Source organism: Epinephelus lanceolatus, chromosome 4 (genome assembly GCF_041903045.1).
Source record: "Epinephelus lanceolatus isolate andai-2023 chromosome 4, ASM4190304v1, whole genome shotgun sequence".
NCBI classification, from domain to species: Eukaryota; Metazoa; Chordata; class Actinopteri; order Perciformes; family Serranidae; genus Epinephelus; species Epinephelus lanceolatus.
Genome location: NC_135737.1, coordinates 8,826,207 through 8,840,616, shown reverse-complemented (window position 1 = coordinate 8,840,616; position 14,410 = coordinate 8,826,207). Strand labels below are relative to the sequence as shown.

Genomic DNA, 14,410 nt, shown 5'->3' with positions numbered 1-14,410 from the left:
GAGTTGGTTTTCGGCAAGAGAGTTTGTCATAAACCTTTGGTAATGTAAACCTATGTGACGCTAGGGGCTCCACAAAAAACTCCATATGTGAATGTGGAATGAATGAATGAATGATAGTTGTGGTATCATAGCAGCCTGTCACAGGTTACAGCATGATGATTAGAGGAGAAATGGCAGAGCATAAAGGTCCAGGTGGAAAAAACACAACTCAGTCATTTAGGATTTTGCTAAAAGAAGGAAATTACCTTTTGATATAGATCCCAGGGGACATTTTGCACCATAGAGTACTGGGTTTTAATTTTGAGTTTTGAGATCTGCATTCTGCACAATAAATGCTCTAAAAAATACATTATATCTTTGCTTTTGTTGTTGTTGTTGTTGTTGTTGTTTTTTTTTTATCAATTTAGCTTTGCTAAGGGACTACAAAACCCATTCAGAAACACTTCTATTATAACTTTTACACTTAAATTTATACCGCGATATATACCGTTACCGTGAAGGGATTCAATTTATACCGTGATATGAATTTTAGGTCATACCGCCCAGCCCTACAATTGGGCAGTGGTCACTAGAATCAAGGGGGAGAACCCCAGAGGCTTTAAAATTATGTGGCTTATTGGTTAAAATGAGGTCCAATAAGGTGGACTTCTCAAGGTTAGCTGGATCAGGCCTTGTTGGAGCAGAAATCAATTGTGTGAGGTTTAGGTCAATGCACAGGTCTTTTAGACCATCAGATGTATTGCTAAGCCAGTCGAGATTCAAATCACCCAGTAATATTATTTCTGAGGAAAGATGAGATGATATCAGATGAGCTAAATCAGAAATGGCAGCTGACGGTGCAGAGGAAGGACAATATACCCCCAAAACAAGCAGTTTTTCACAGTTAGCACTGTTACCCAAGGAGACACTTAGGGCCAAATATTCAAAATTCTTTGGGACAGACACAGAGCTAACAATAGTCACAGAGAAACTTTCCTTAACAAAAATGGCTACACCTCCACCTTGTGTAGGTTGACATCTGTCAGTCCTTAAAACATTATATCCATCAAGAGCAATGTCATTATCACACAAAATACAAAAATATCAGCCTTCGTTTATAGAGCCCAGATACTAATGTAATCCATTTTTGAAATCAGGCTACTCACATTGATATGAATAAGACCCAACCCTTTTTGCAATACAAAATCAATCTACCCGAGTTTTAATGAGTGAAGGTACAACCACCCGTTGCGACTCATATCCCTGGCTGTCTGTTGGTTTAATCCTGATTAAATTGTCAGGATTTCTGAGCAGGATTTGTTTATATTGTCTATCAGACCAATCTGTGCTTAAAACTGGAATAGTAGAAGACGAAGGAGCACAAGCAGGCCCAAGTCTTTCAGACATCCTAGCAGGAATAAGGGAGTCAAAATTAGACACAAGGACAGCATCACCAGTAGTAACAACAGCACTAGCAGTACCAGCGACACCAGCAACAAGACCCGCACTGTACACACTGTCAGGGACAGAACTGTTGGATGAGCAAATCATGGTCTGGGCAGGGTCTTGTTGGAGGGAGCATCATTGCAGGCTAAAAGCAACGAAATTTATGAAGTTGTGGATCAGTTTTTCAGACCCCTTCCTATTCAGATGTAACCCATCTGTTTTGAACAGTTCATGCTCAGTCCAAAAACAATCAAAGTTGCTTACAAAGCCTAGCCCAGTGGCAGTTGCAAAATTCTGCATCCACATATGCAGGCTAAAAAGACGACTAAAGCGTTGTGAACTTTTCAACAAGGTGGGAACTGGGCCAGACAGAACACAAGTTTTCCCAAGACTTTCAACTATGTTGATCAGGGACTCCAGATCATGGTGAAGTTTAAGGGATTGTCTGGACGTGACATCATGGGTGCCCGTGTGTAATAGCACAGTGTGAGCAGAGGGATGGAGATCAGTGAGGGCAGGTGTTAACTCTATGAGATCTGCAGTTTTACCACCAGAAAGACAGAAAGAGATGGAGCCTGGGAGAATCACATTTCTAATGATGGAGTCAACTATTATGAGAATTTCAGGGGCATGATTCACACAGCCACTGTCATAGACAGATATTTTAGGCGAGAAAGACTGCTGGCCCGTGACTGGAGCATTGGAAACAGTTAAAGAGGGATTAGAGTCACCTGTGCAGATGACGTCATCGCTCACCATTGAGGCGACTGGACCTTCGTTCAGCCGGGGCAATGAGGGCAGCAGGGCAGAGCAAACAGGCCGGGATTCTACACTGGATAACGATGGAGAGGACGAGCGTCTGGGTCGTTTACCCTGAGACATCGATGGACTGGTCAGAGGAGTACGACGCTTCCTGTTGTGGGAGTGGGGCGGTGCTGTTTGATCCGGAGGGGGCCGTTCAGCTAGCTCCTTCAGCGGGGCGAAGAAATTGGGGCGCGGGATGGGATTGCCGTCATTTTCCTCTGGAGCAAAAAGGGGGAGAGAGACCTGTTTCCCTTTCTTGACAACGGACACCCAGGAGGGAGAATGAAAGTCCGATGGGCCAGGAGCATCTGCAGCTGGACACTCGTTGCTGCAGGGAGCCCCCTGCTGCAGCACGTCCACCCGGGAGAGGAGCAGGGATTACTGCTGAAGAACGTCATCCAGGAGGCTCTCGATGGAGTGTAGTTCCGATCTCAGACTGGACAGCTCAAGGGTAAGAGGAGGCATGCTCTGGAGGGAGAAAAGAACTGCCAGTACACAGAACTATGAAGGAGAAAGTGGGATTGTCACCTGACAGGTGTTGTTTGCTAGTATGCTAACACGCTAGCAACCAAGACTTACTCACGAGGGCTTCACAGAGGGAGCCCACAGCGGAGAGTAGACTTGACAGTAAGGCTGTACACACAGGTCCAGAGTTGATCAGCGAAACTTACAGGCACAGGCCCAAAGACCGGGCCTGGTGAGTTGGATCGGCATCCGGTAAGCGGGTTTTTTCATGGTCTTCCTTGAGGGTTAGCCGAGTGCTAACGGCATCCAAAAGTGTTTGTAGAATATGTGAAGCCCTTTACTTTATTTCAGTCGTGAGACAATAACAGGTATGTCTGTTTTTTTAAAAAGCATTCTGCAGTTGACTGCAGTACTAGAAACAGACTCAATCTAGTCTCTTCTCAGATGTCTGGAGCAATCACCAGAGGGCACAGAATGCCAAGGAGAGCGAGGGTGGGAGTGAGGAGAAGAATAGGGACCTGAAGTGGAGTATATAGGAAGAACAGAGAGAAAGAGAGAGAGGCTTTAGTATGTGTGTGGAGAAAGAAACTGTAAAATCTATTTTACACAGGTGACATCAGGGCCACGAGTACAGGCAATTGAATGAACACTCTCCAGCCTGTGACATTATGTGGATGCATTCACATTCAATGTTATTCGGCCTTCTGGATGCTGCAGTTTGCTCTCAGCTCATACGTGTAAATGAATCTGTTTTCACAGATAGTTTTAAAGCAAAAAAATCCATCATGGCTTTAATGCATATGTCTTTAAAATCCATCTGGGTGATGAAACACTAAAAGCCGTGGTTTATTGTGGTCACAGACACTCTGCACTTGTCCTCCTACACCTGTTCAGTTGACAGTGCCAGTGCTTACTTCATTGCTGCAGTGAATATTAATGCTCATGTTACCTGGCCCACTGAAATTTCAGTGACAGACTAACAAAAACAGCTTTCATTAAAACCTGAGACAAGGTCCTAGAAACTGTAGACATTATCACTGTAGGCTGAATGTAGATAAGTTAGGTTTGAAATGGGTGCAGCGTGCAATAGATTATTGTTGAGTCCCAGATCATCAAATACCGACCCTTTGGGTTGGTGGTGCATCAACATATGACGACCTGGAAACAGTATTGTGCTTGTTACTCAAAAAATGTTATTTGTTTTTCATTACTCTTTCAAAAGTAATAGTTTTACTTAAATTATACTTTCATGCCAATATTACTTTGCTCCACAAGTCGTTAAATTACTTTTATGTTACACCTCACAAAATTGCGTCCTTTCTCCTCAAAATTCAGACTTTGCATGTGAACCTCTGTGTGAGTGTCAGGGTAATCGTCAGTTAGCACAGCTAAGGCTAGATAGCTTCCAAGTGATTTTTACTTGGGGATCTTCTGTTGCCTGTGACTGTTATTTTTCCAAAAATCTGTTTGAAAGATGGAGAGTCAATCGTGGATCCAGCGGCAAGCTTCATTAGTTCTTTTTTGCTTTTAGCCTGCGGCTGTCCACAATTAAAATCCAGTTTTGGTTGTTTAATCAGTGTAGGGCTGCACTTCATCTTTGATTGGGTGAATTTTGATGAGCTTTACGTTGTTGTGCTCTTGGTCACAGGAGGTTTGAGGTTGTGTTTTTTACAGTGGAAAGAGTCTTGGTGCCACTTCCTGGAGCAACAATGTTCTTGTCATTTTTCCTCCCGACAAATAGGAATATTTCCAGCTGTTGAATGTAAGCGTTTTCATCTTACACGTATGAGCTCAGAGCAAACTGCAGTATCCAGAAGGCCGAATAACACTGAATATGAATGCATCCACATAATGTCACAGGCTGGAGAGTGTACATTCAATTGCCTGTCATCGTGGCCCTGGTGTCACCTGTGTAAAATAGATTTTACACTTTCTTTCTCCATACACATACTAAAGCCGCTCTCTCTTTCTCTCTATTCTTCTTATATATTCCACTTCTGGTCCCTATTCTTCTCCTCCAAGCTGGCTTGCTGCTTTGTGATGTGCATGCATGACAATTATGAAAATGAATCTGGGCATGGGATTGATTGTAGGAATTCAAATTAGTAGGGGATTGACAACAAAAGTAAGGTTGGAGCAAGTTAATTGTTTTTGTGGTAACTGTAAAATGATTACATTGTCTTTTCGTAGTAATTGATTACAATATTTTTACTGGGAAAAGTAATGTGACACCCCACCACTGCCTGGGAATGGGGAATGACAACCTTTCTCCAGAACTGTATACTTAACCGTTAAAGAATACTTGGTGTTATTTACAACTTGATTTGTTGTCAGTTTGATTACGATCTTTGAGAGCATCGACCATTTTCCTCATTGCATTATGCTAAATGTAACCTACCACTGGCTCCCTTTCATCTTTTCTTTTTTTTTTTTTTTTTTTTTGTCCATTATGCTGATTTTCATAACTGATTAGTAGCTCAAGCCATTTATCAAATGGAAATGCCTGATTTGCAGGACAATTTGCAGGATCCCTTTCTTCTGAGTTTTCCTTAATTGTAATTTGAATGTATTTGGCTTTTGGACTTTTGGTTGGACAAAGCGAACAGTTTTAAGACATCACCTTTGGCTCGGGGAAATTATGATGGATGCTTTACCATCTTAAAGACTCAGATCATGATAGTTATCATTGGTTGCAGCTCTATCCTAAACCAGTAAAAACAGAACAACTCCTTTTGAAACAAATGAGACGTCCAAATTCTGATTGATTTCTTTCAAAATGGCAGCTGCATGTGTAGACAAACCCATTAATATGATGACTGTGGATGCACAGCTGTGTGTATTATGCACCGTCATTCAAAGCTGCAATCTGTGTGTTTTTGGTGCTTCATAGCCAACGAGAGATAATCAGCTGGAGAGGTGCAGTGAAGATGTGAGGGAGGTTAATGAGCTGCAGCGGCGCAGTGAGACAGGCTGCTGTGACAGGATGGTAATAGTAATGAGTCACAGTTGTGGCCCTCTGTCTTATTATGCAGGTCTTTAAAAGGATTTATTTACCCTCCATTTATTGAGGGAGGGTTTATTTATTTTTTTATTTATTCCTTCATTTACATACACAGCATACTTTGTAATGTTCTCCTACATGCACATGAAGTACTTTACAGCATCATCATAACAATGAGCAATAGTTTCACTTTCATTTGTCAATATGTATTGAATTAACATTGGAGCAGAATTAGTTTAAGGTATGGGTTGCTAAAAGTGTTGACTTCTCACCATCTCTACAGCTCTACATAGCTGTTTAGCCGCTTGTGGCTCACAGTTTTGATATGCCAGCATTGCTGTGTGGTTCAGTCAGTCTCATCAGGCTCACTTCCAGCAGCTGTTTTCAGAAAATAAGCTCAGACATAAAAAGCAAGCAGCTGACTCGTGAAGGAAGTGGAACATCTAGCAGCTAAGAGTAGGTATGGGTATCGTTTGGGTTTTTTCAGATACCAATGCTAACATTATTCTTTAAAAGCAATGTCGGTGCCTAAATGGGGAACCAATACTTTTTAAATCAGTCAACGACATAAAGTCTGATTAAGTATGATTTATTAATGTTTTGATTATTGCAAAGACAAATTTGAACGTGAAACTGAACATTATATTACTCTTGCCATCATAACATGTATTCTTGAATATATAAATCTAATTAAATATGAAACGCTATTGACTAATTCCCATAATGAATAAATAAATAAATGAATTAAACAACAGCTGACTCAGGAGACACTCAGCAGCCACACATTTCTCCTCCTGTTTACAAGCGGCTGAGATTGTAACTACAGTTAGAAAAGATAATCCCTCTTAACAGTCCACCTTAAGTGAAGTTGGCTAACTCCGCTTGCTAACATTGGGATCACCTTTCACTTTGATCAGCGGGTGACAAGCGAATCAAGGCATGTGTCAAGGCTTGTGTCCTGAGGTATTGTAGCAAATATTCATTGACAAATAGTCTAAACTATACACACGTTGCACTGCTATGTTAAACTTGATACTCTCTGCTCTGGTTGCAACAACTGAGATGTATTGTGCACTTAAGCTCTTCTGTGGCTGGGTGAAGTGTATTTTACAATCACCTGAAGGCAAATCTAAAATATTTAATTTCTCTTGCGATTTCTCACAAGGTCTTTCTTTTCAAGCACCATTTGTGTGTGATTTGCCTGCTGGGAGCCTTTTTTGTCTGCTGCTTAAGGTTGCTTAACCCCTTCATCTCTGACCCTAAAATACATGTCTGTATAAAGTCTTTGCAGTGTTTACCTAGCGTGTTTTTCTCAACACAATGAACTCAATAGCTTTCTTAGATTTAATGTTTAGGTCAAAGATTGAGAAAACTACGTGAAAATCTAATCAGTTACATACCTATCATCAAAATACATGTCCTCTGCTGTAAATACAATAAGAATTTTGTTTCTATGGATGCATCGTTTTTCTGACTGGCAGACATTATGGTAGTATGTAAATATGTCTTTGTATGAGATGATGAGGCATGCTTCATTTAAACTGTATTTTATTCGTTTTTCATACCGTGCTTGTTAAGACAGGATTAGTCTTCTGCATTTGTGGTGGCAGTGTGAATATTAAACCCAGACTCCGGAAAAATATTGGAATTGTACGTTTCTGCAAACATGTTACATTTGTGTGATTTATATGGAGAATATGTTGAAACTTAACATTTCACCAAGGCTGTGGTTAACATGTGGCTAGGTTTGGGAGAAAACATCCTGTGGTTATGGTTAGATAAGGATTATGTTCTGGCTTAAAACAGCTGGCTAAGGGGGGACAATCCCTGCTGGAAACACAGCAATGTCTCTGTAAAAAACAACTGCTTTTCTGGCACTATGCTCCTTGGCTGACTTTTGGTTTCATACGTGACATGAACAGCTGGCTCCCAGGTGAAAGATAGAGGTTGTTTGACCCAACCACCTCCCCTCTCACTCACCCTGCTCAGACTTTCTTACTTTTTAAAGACCTAAAGGGTGCCTCTGTTTGTCCGTGTCTGACGTCGAGGGCCACTGTTGAAGTGTTGGTATTTGATGAGTCGGTAGTGAGACAAGGTTGGCTTGGCAGGTGTGTCTTCCAGGTGACATGCCATCCACCAGCTCCTATACTACATCATTTAAGAAGCACTGATATGATAGGTAAGAAATGTACAAGTGTTACATATCCGTGGTTTGCAGAAATGAACAATGCCACCATTTTCCCCTGGCAACTGGACTGGGATATTGGTATGGATATGATGTGTTCATTGACTATATACTGTGTATGTGTGTGTTCTTAGTCCAGCCTGCCTGTCTGCCGGCCTGAATGCTAATTCATTCATGGCTCAGCACTTCTCTTGTTTACTTCTTTACTTATACTTGAAACTATACACTGTCATCAGCATAAAAACTTTCCCCAGCTGCATGCCATTAGCCCATATACCAACTTTTAAAAGGAAAACCACACAATAATAGACTATTAGCCTTCCCTTGAATCCATAGCTCCCTCCAGCATTGCTCCTTTACTTAGCATCAAAGTCTGCTTGAACTTTCGGGGCCCTCCCTGCTTGTTTTCAGCCATCATCTTTAAAAGGGCCTCAGCATTAAAGAACTCATAATGGAATAAGATTGGTGAATGCTTTTTTGGATGGAGTAAGGTCTACAGATGATTAGATCAGACAACCATGACCACTGCCTTTTTACAATGACGTAAAAGTTTGGCTGTAATCAGCTGTTGAGGCCCTGACATGATGACTACTACTATGTCTCAGACAATGTGTTTATAGTCACACAAATATCCTGGTTATGAATGGATTTCAGAGTATGCTGTCTAATGTATTTAGCCTATAAAGATATAAGTACTTGTTTGCATTGTTTGATCATCAGTCCAAAATCCCAAACAATTTACGCTGATGTTAATGATAAAAATAAAATAAAGAAATCAGCAAATCCTCACATTTAAATCTGAAGCCAGTGTTTGACATTCTCTCTTGATATTTAAATCAAAGTATTTATTATGTACTTACTGTTTCACATCATGACCCTCTTATTATTTATTACTAGTGATCAGATGGAGAGAGCAAAACATCCAGCAAAGTTCAGGCAGCCAGAAACTATTGTAAGTTCATTTTCATCTGCGTCTTGCACACATGTGACCTGAAATCTGTATAATGTTAGAGTATAGTGTGCAGGGAGATGAACCACATTATGCCATCCTCCTATCTTATCCTGAATATGATCACAACCAGGATGCTAGTGTGCATGTGAATGTGGTCAGTGGTGTGTTTTAGCTTTTGCTTGTAGGTGGATATGTCTAGTGGGGGCATCAATGAATCTTTGAAGTCTTATAAATTTTCAACAAAACTAAACTTCTTAAAGTTGGAGAGGGCAGAAATCTGGAAGAGGGCAAAGAAAGGCCCTCCTTGCCCTGCTCTCTGAACACACATGAGACCAAAATTAACTGCTGTCCACCCTACTGTCCCTCTACCTTGTCCCCTGCAGCTGTGGACTGCTTCACCAGGAAAAGATCAGGTAGCAGCCTGATTGGCGGCTGTAGCGGCTGAAATTCAGCCAGCACAAATCCCCCAGTGCTGTGTGTCACAGCTGGCTGGTGGCCAGTGGCAGCACCATGTCTAACCTGTGTAATGGCAGCAACAGAATGTTTGCAGATCTGGTGAGGAGTCAAGGGTTGTCCGGTACCCAGAGCTGGGGTTTATGCTGGCTGGATTTGTATTGCAGGATCAGCTGACTGGGGTTCTATTTCAGCAGCTGTTGCCCACCCTCCTCCCGGCTAGGTGGTATGTCGCAGTGGAGAGTGAGGAGGAGGAAACATTGTGATTCAACACTCTAGCTAAAGTTAACAACATTAACATAACTTAAAGCTGCTATAGGCCCCATTTAGCAGAAGCATTAAAAAACATTAAAAGTCATTAAATAGATTTTGCAAAAATTAAGGCCTTAAATGACATATATATATATATATATATATATGGCATATATATATATATATATATATATATATATATAAGATGAATAAATAAAAAACTGTATCTGCAGTTGGACATGGGCATTAAATTTGTTTAAAGTGGCATTAAAAAGCATTAAATTGGATTTGCTGATACCTGCAGAAACCCTGAGAAGGCTAAAAGTGTTTTACCTTGTCTATTGTTCAAACTCTCTATTAGACCCTAATTTGATAAGTCTGTCTTTCTTTTTTGGGTTGCTTTGAAGTGTAGGCTCCTGTTAAGGCATTAGTTTTTCTAAAGCATGAGAAGAGAGCCAAGAAGAGGTGTAGACCACATGTTCTCTCAGACCACTTGAATTACAATATGCTTCAAGTCAATGCCAATTGTAATATTTGCTCAACCCTCTCTAGTTTAAATGATGATGAGATCTGACCAGAGTTGGCTGTCCCAGTACAGATGTACATACTGGCTAACTATCTAGTATGTAAGTATCAAAGTTCAAGAGAGATGATAAAACATGTTGGCACTCTGGCTACCCATAGCATGTACCAGTATTTTAGCATGGCTTGGAAGTCTTTTCTGAAAATATTTGACTGACAGTATAAAAAAAGATATTTTATCTGCACTCTAAATTAGATACAGTGAATGAAGCACAGACTATTATTGCTTACATCATTATCCTAGCACTCTTCTAAGCTAGGAGATGATTTATCTTCACTGGAAATCACCTATTTTGCCAACTGTCTTAAAAATGTGGATCAGGAACACAAACTGTTTTCCACTTGACAATAGGGGTGGGAATCTTTGGGCACCTCACGATTGGATAACGATTACGATTCAGGGGCTACGATTCGATTATAAAACGATTATTGATGCATCTTTAATTTATGTATATTGATGCACTTTTTCACAACACACATTTCTTTTTGTCTCACTGAATAAGCATTCAACACTTGCAATTTTTAAAAACAGTGCATTTGTAATAAGAAACAGTTGAATTCATTTCCATTATATTTTATTAAACATATAAATGGAAATGCGTGCAAACTGGAAAGTTACAACTTCGTTGTACGAAACCAAAGGTAATAACAGGTATCTTAAATCACAAGATAAAATGCGCAGTTAGAGTAATAAATGATTCGGTGGTGACAGACGTCCACGCATCACATGTAACTGCGATCCTACCTGCCTTCAACAGCAAGGCCATGACTTCTGTTTTGGTTTGGTTGTAGAGTGTCGGTGAAATAGCGTTGGGATGGGATGGTGTATCTGGGCTCCAGTGTATGCAGCAGTCCTCAAAATCCCTGATTTTCCACGACGGAAGAAGGACGCAAATCCTTGGCAATAAATGCCGCGATGGCCTTCGTAATTCGCTTCGCCTTTTCCGATGAGGGTGGCAACTTTTTAATTGCTTCCTCGATTGTTCTCTGGTCAGTAGCGCCACTAGTTGCCGCAGCAACAACAGCCTGCCGTCTCCCTGACTCCTCCGTCGGGTGGAATCGAGTTACATGGCTTCTCATGTTTGTTGTGTTGCCAAAGTATTTTATTTTAGCACGACACAGCTTACATATAACGTGGCTCTTGTCCAGTTCACTTCCGCCGTCAACGTTGTAGAAGCTGAAGTGTTTCCACACGTCTGCTTTTAAATTAGAAGGAGCTGTTCGGATCTCACGGCGAGGTGGGTGGCGGTCAGCCATGTTTGTTTTCCTCTGTGCGCGTGTCGGCGTGTCTGCTCCAGGTGTGCATCCCAAAGTGTCCCGGAGATGACGCATACCGTGCTTCTTAGTTCCGCATTATTTAGGACCTTCTGTATTACTCTAATTAACAGATTTAAATAATCGAAATTTGGACGTTTGTGAATCGATTCAGATTTGTCCACGTCCGAATCGCGATGCATCTAAAATTTGGAAATTTCCCCCACCCCTACTTGACAAGGTTGATTTCAAAGGGATACCTTCATTTAACAAAATGTGGCAGTCCATATGAAGTTTGATTTTGTGAAACAACAACAACAACCTAAAACAGAGACCTGAAACTTAGAACCTTTTGTGTGTTTATCTGTAGGAGTAGCTCTCTTTATATGCAATTTTCTTTTAATTTTGTCCATTGCAATTCATGTTATGTGTTAGTTTGTTGATGGCTCAATGATAATATAATCACTGGCTTTGTTAGTGTTGGATCGACAATATTTGCTGTGTATGTGGTTTATTATGTCGCCGGTATCAGCTAGTATCTTGGTTTAATGTCTGGTGCTGTCTAAGGATATTTAGGTCTGTAACTGTAGCTTTTTCTTTGTCTAGTGTTATTGCTCAATTAGAAGATGATAAAAACCCATTGAGGATGGTCATTAGCAAATTAACTGCTGCTTGTTTTTACCTTCATAATTGATTGAGTTCAAAGTGAGAAATGGGACTTCCTATCACAGGTCACCAGGAAGCACTGTGGGCACTGCTCCAAATACTTGGTCAACTATACAGCAAGCAGAGACAGCTGGAGCCATCAGACACTGAGACATGATGCTTTGATGCTGAAAATGACAAAAAAAAAAACAACACCAAAAAAACATGTATTGTACCTTTACTTCACTGTCATCCTGGAAGTATTCAGCCCATTTGCAGGAAGAAAATGTTGGCATTGTAAGTTTCTGCAAACCACAATTATGTTACAGTTGCACATTTCATACGTACCATATAAACGTTTCTAAAGTGGCACAGTATATGAACTGACTTTGTCACCAGGAGGTGACATTGCGTTTTTTTCCCAGCAGGGATTGTTCTCCCAGAACCGCATATTTTAAGCCAAAACATGATCTTTTCCTGACCATAACCATGCACTGTAATTTTTTTTTAATTTTTTTGACTAACTACTAGTTGCATCACTTTCACAGTAATTTACTGTATCATTTTTACAGTAAATTATTGTGAAATGACAGCTGTGTGATCTCACAGCAGATATGACTGCATATTACTGTGATTTAACAGTATGTAATCCACTGTAATCTCACAGTCCATATATTACTCACCATTACATACAATGCCAACAATTTTTATTTATTTATTTATTTATTTATTTTTTTTTTTTGCAATTGGGTTGAAGGATTTCATACAAGCTCCATCCTTTGGCTACTCATTCATTCTACTTCTTATACACCTGACCACTAAATGCTTCACTTAACCTTTACCTATCTTTTTTTTTTTTCCCCCAAAATCTAATTGGCCCCTTAAAATGAGCACCACTGTGTCTTCACCTATTGAGGATTTTCTCTTTGTGTGAAACCATCCATGAAGCACACACACGTGTGCACCCACGCGCGCATGCACGCACGCACGCGCACACACACACACACACACACACACACATGTTGAGTGCCCTATCAAGAGATCAAAGTGTCCGGCTGGCTTTTAAAACTCAAGTAGTCCCATTTCATTCAGAGGTAGAGAGCCTGGGAAGGCTTTTGATAATCCACACTGTCTGATGAGATTTCCACCACAATAAGTTATGGAAGGAAAAGGAAAGGAGGGAAGGAGAGGGAAAGTTAAGAGAGGAGGTGAGGGGATAAATGATAAAAGAAAGGGGGGAAAAAAGTGATGGGTAGAAAAGAGGAAAGTGAGTGAGGATGGTTCAATAAAGAACAAAATAGGGAAATAGGTTATAGCTGACTGATCAATTTATATTTTGCCCATTTTTTGAATAGCTGTCTCTCAGCATCTTTGCCCTCTGTCTCCTAGATTCATACTCTGTCTCTCCTCCTCCTTCTCTCCTAGAGTTTATAAGCCATCTATTAGATCCAGAGACATGTAGATGGAACAAAACCTGTCCCCGTAATTTATTCTGCTGCTCATTCCTTCTCCTGCGTGATGACATCCATTTGTCAGCTGCCTCTACGTCTTTAAAACAAATCCATTTGCCTCTAAGTTGCTCTGTTTCAACATTTCTTCATTGCAAAGAGATGCAGTTTGGCAATAAAAGCTAAAAGATGAAATAAGAATTGGTGTCGCGATGACTCAGTGGGTTCAGCTTTATTCTCTTAACATCAAATCTGACTCATGATTTCCTCAGCATGTCATCTCCCTGTCCTGCACTTCCTCTCTTTAAGTGCTGTAATAAAAAGTTTGAGAGATGGTGTTAAGACGTGCAGTCTAATTTGTTTTAGGCTTTTGTTTGAATGCAGCAATCCAGGGATTTATTTTTATGTATTTCAAAGCCTGATACATCTTCCTTCAGTGTTGTCCAAAAATGATTAAGAACACAGATCAGTGAGCCACACTGTTGCACTGGGTGACATGTTCATTCATTACCACAAACACACACACACTGTTGTTTATTTTGACTCAGTCAGCTGGGCCGTTTATCAAGTGCGTTGTTGGGTTATTTATTGCTCCACATTCTTGCAGTGCAGAGCTTACTCTGGTCACAGACGGAGCAGCAGAATGGCAGGTGCAGTGAAACTGAAACTTAACCATCCATTGTGCTGGGTCTAAAAGTTTGCCTTTACTCACCAGCAGCTGCTCCTCTTATCCATCGACCTAATCTGATTAGCTCTGATCTGATCGACTGATCAATTATCCACCCCGCGACTTAAAAGTCCTCAAACTGCTGAGGAGGAAAAAAGACACTGACACTGAGTGCGTTTACATGGACAGTTTAATTCCCTTTTCATTCGGAATGAAAGTTCATTCTTATTAAAAGTGATCTTATAAACACCTAATTCGGAATGAAAATGGCCAATGA

At 40.6% G+C, this 14,410-nt stretch overlaps 1 protein-coding gene across 2 annotated transcripts in view; it reads left to right on the top strand.

Annotated features, from left to right (window-relative positions):
* LOC117260308 (leucine-rich repeat and fibronectin type III domain-containing protein 1-like protein) overlaps positions 1-14,410 on the top strand; it is a 575,214-nt gene that overhangs the window by 92,831 nt on the left and 467,973 nt on the right. The window lies entirely within an intron of this gene.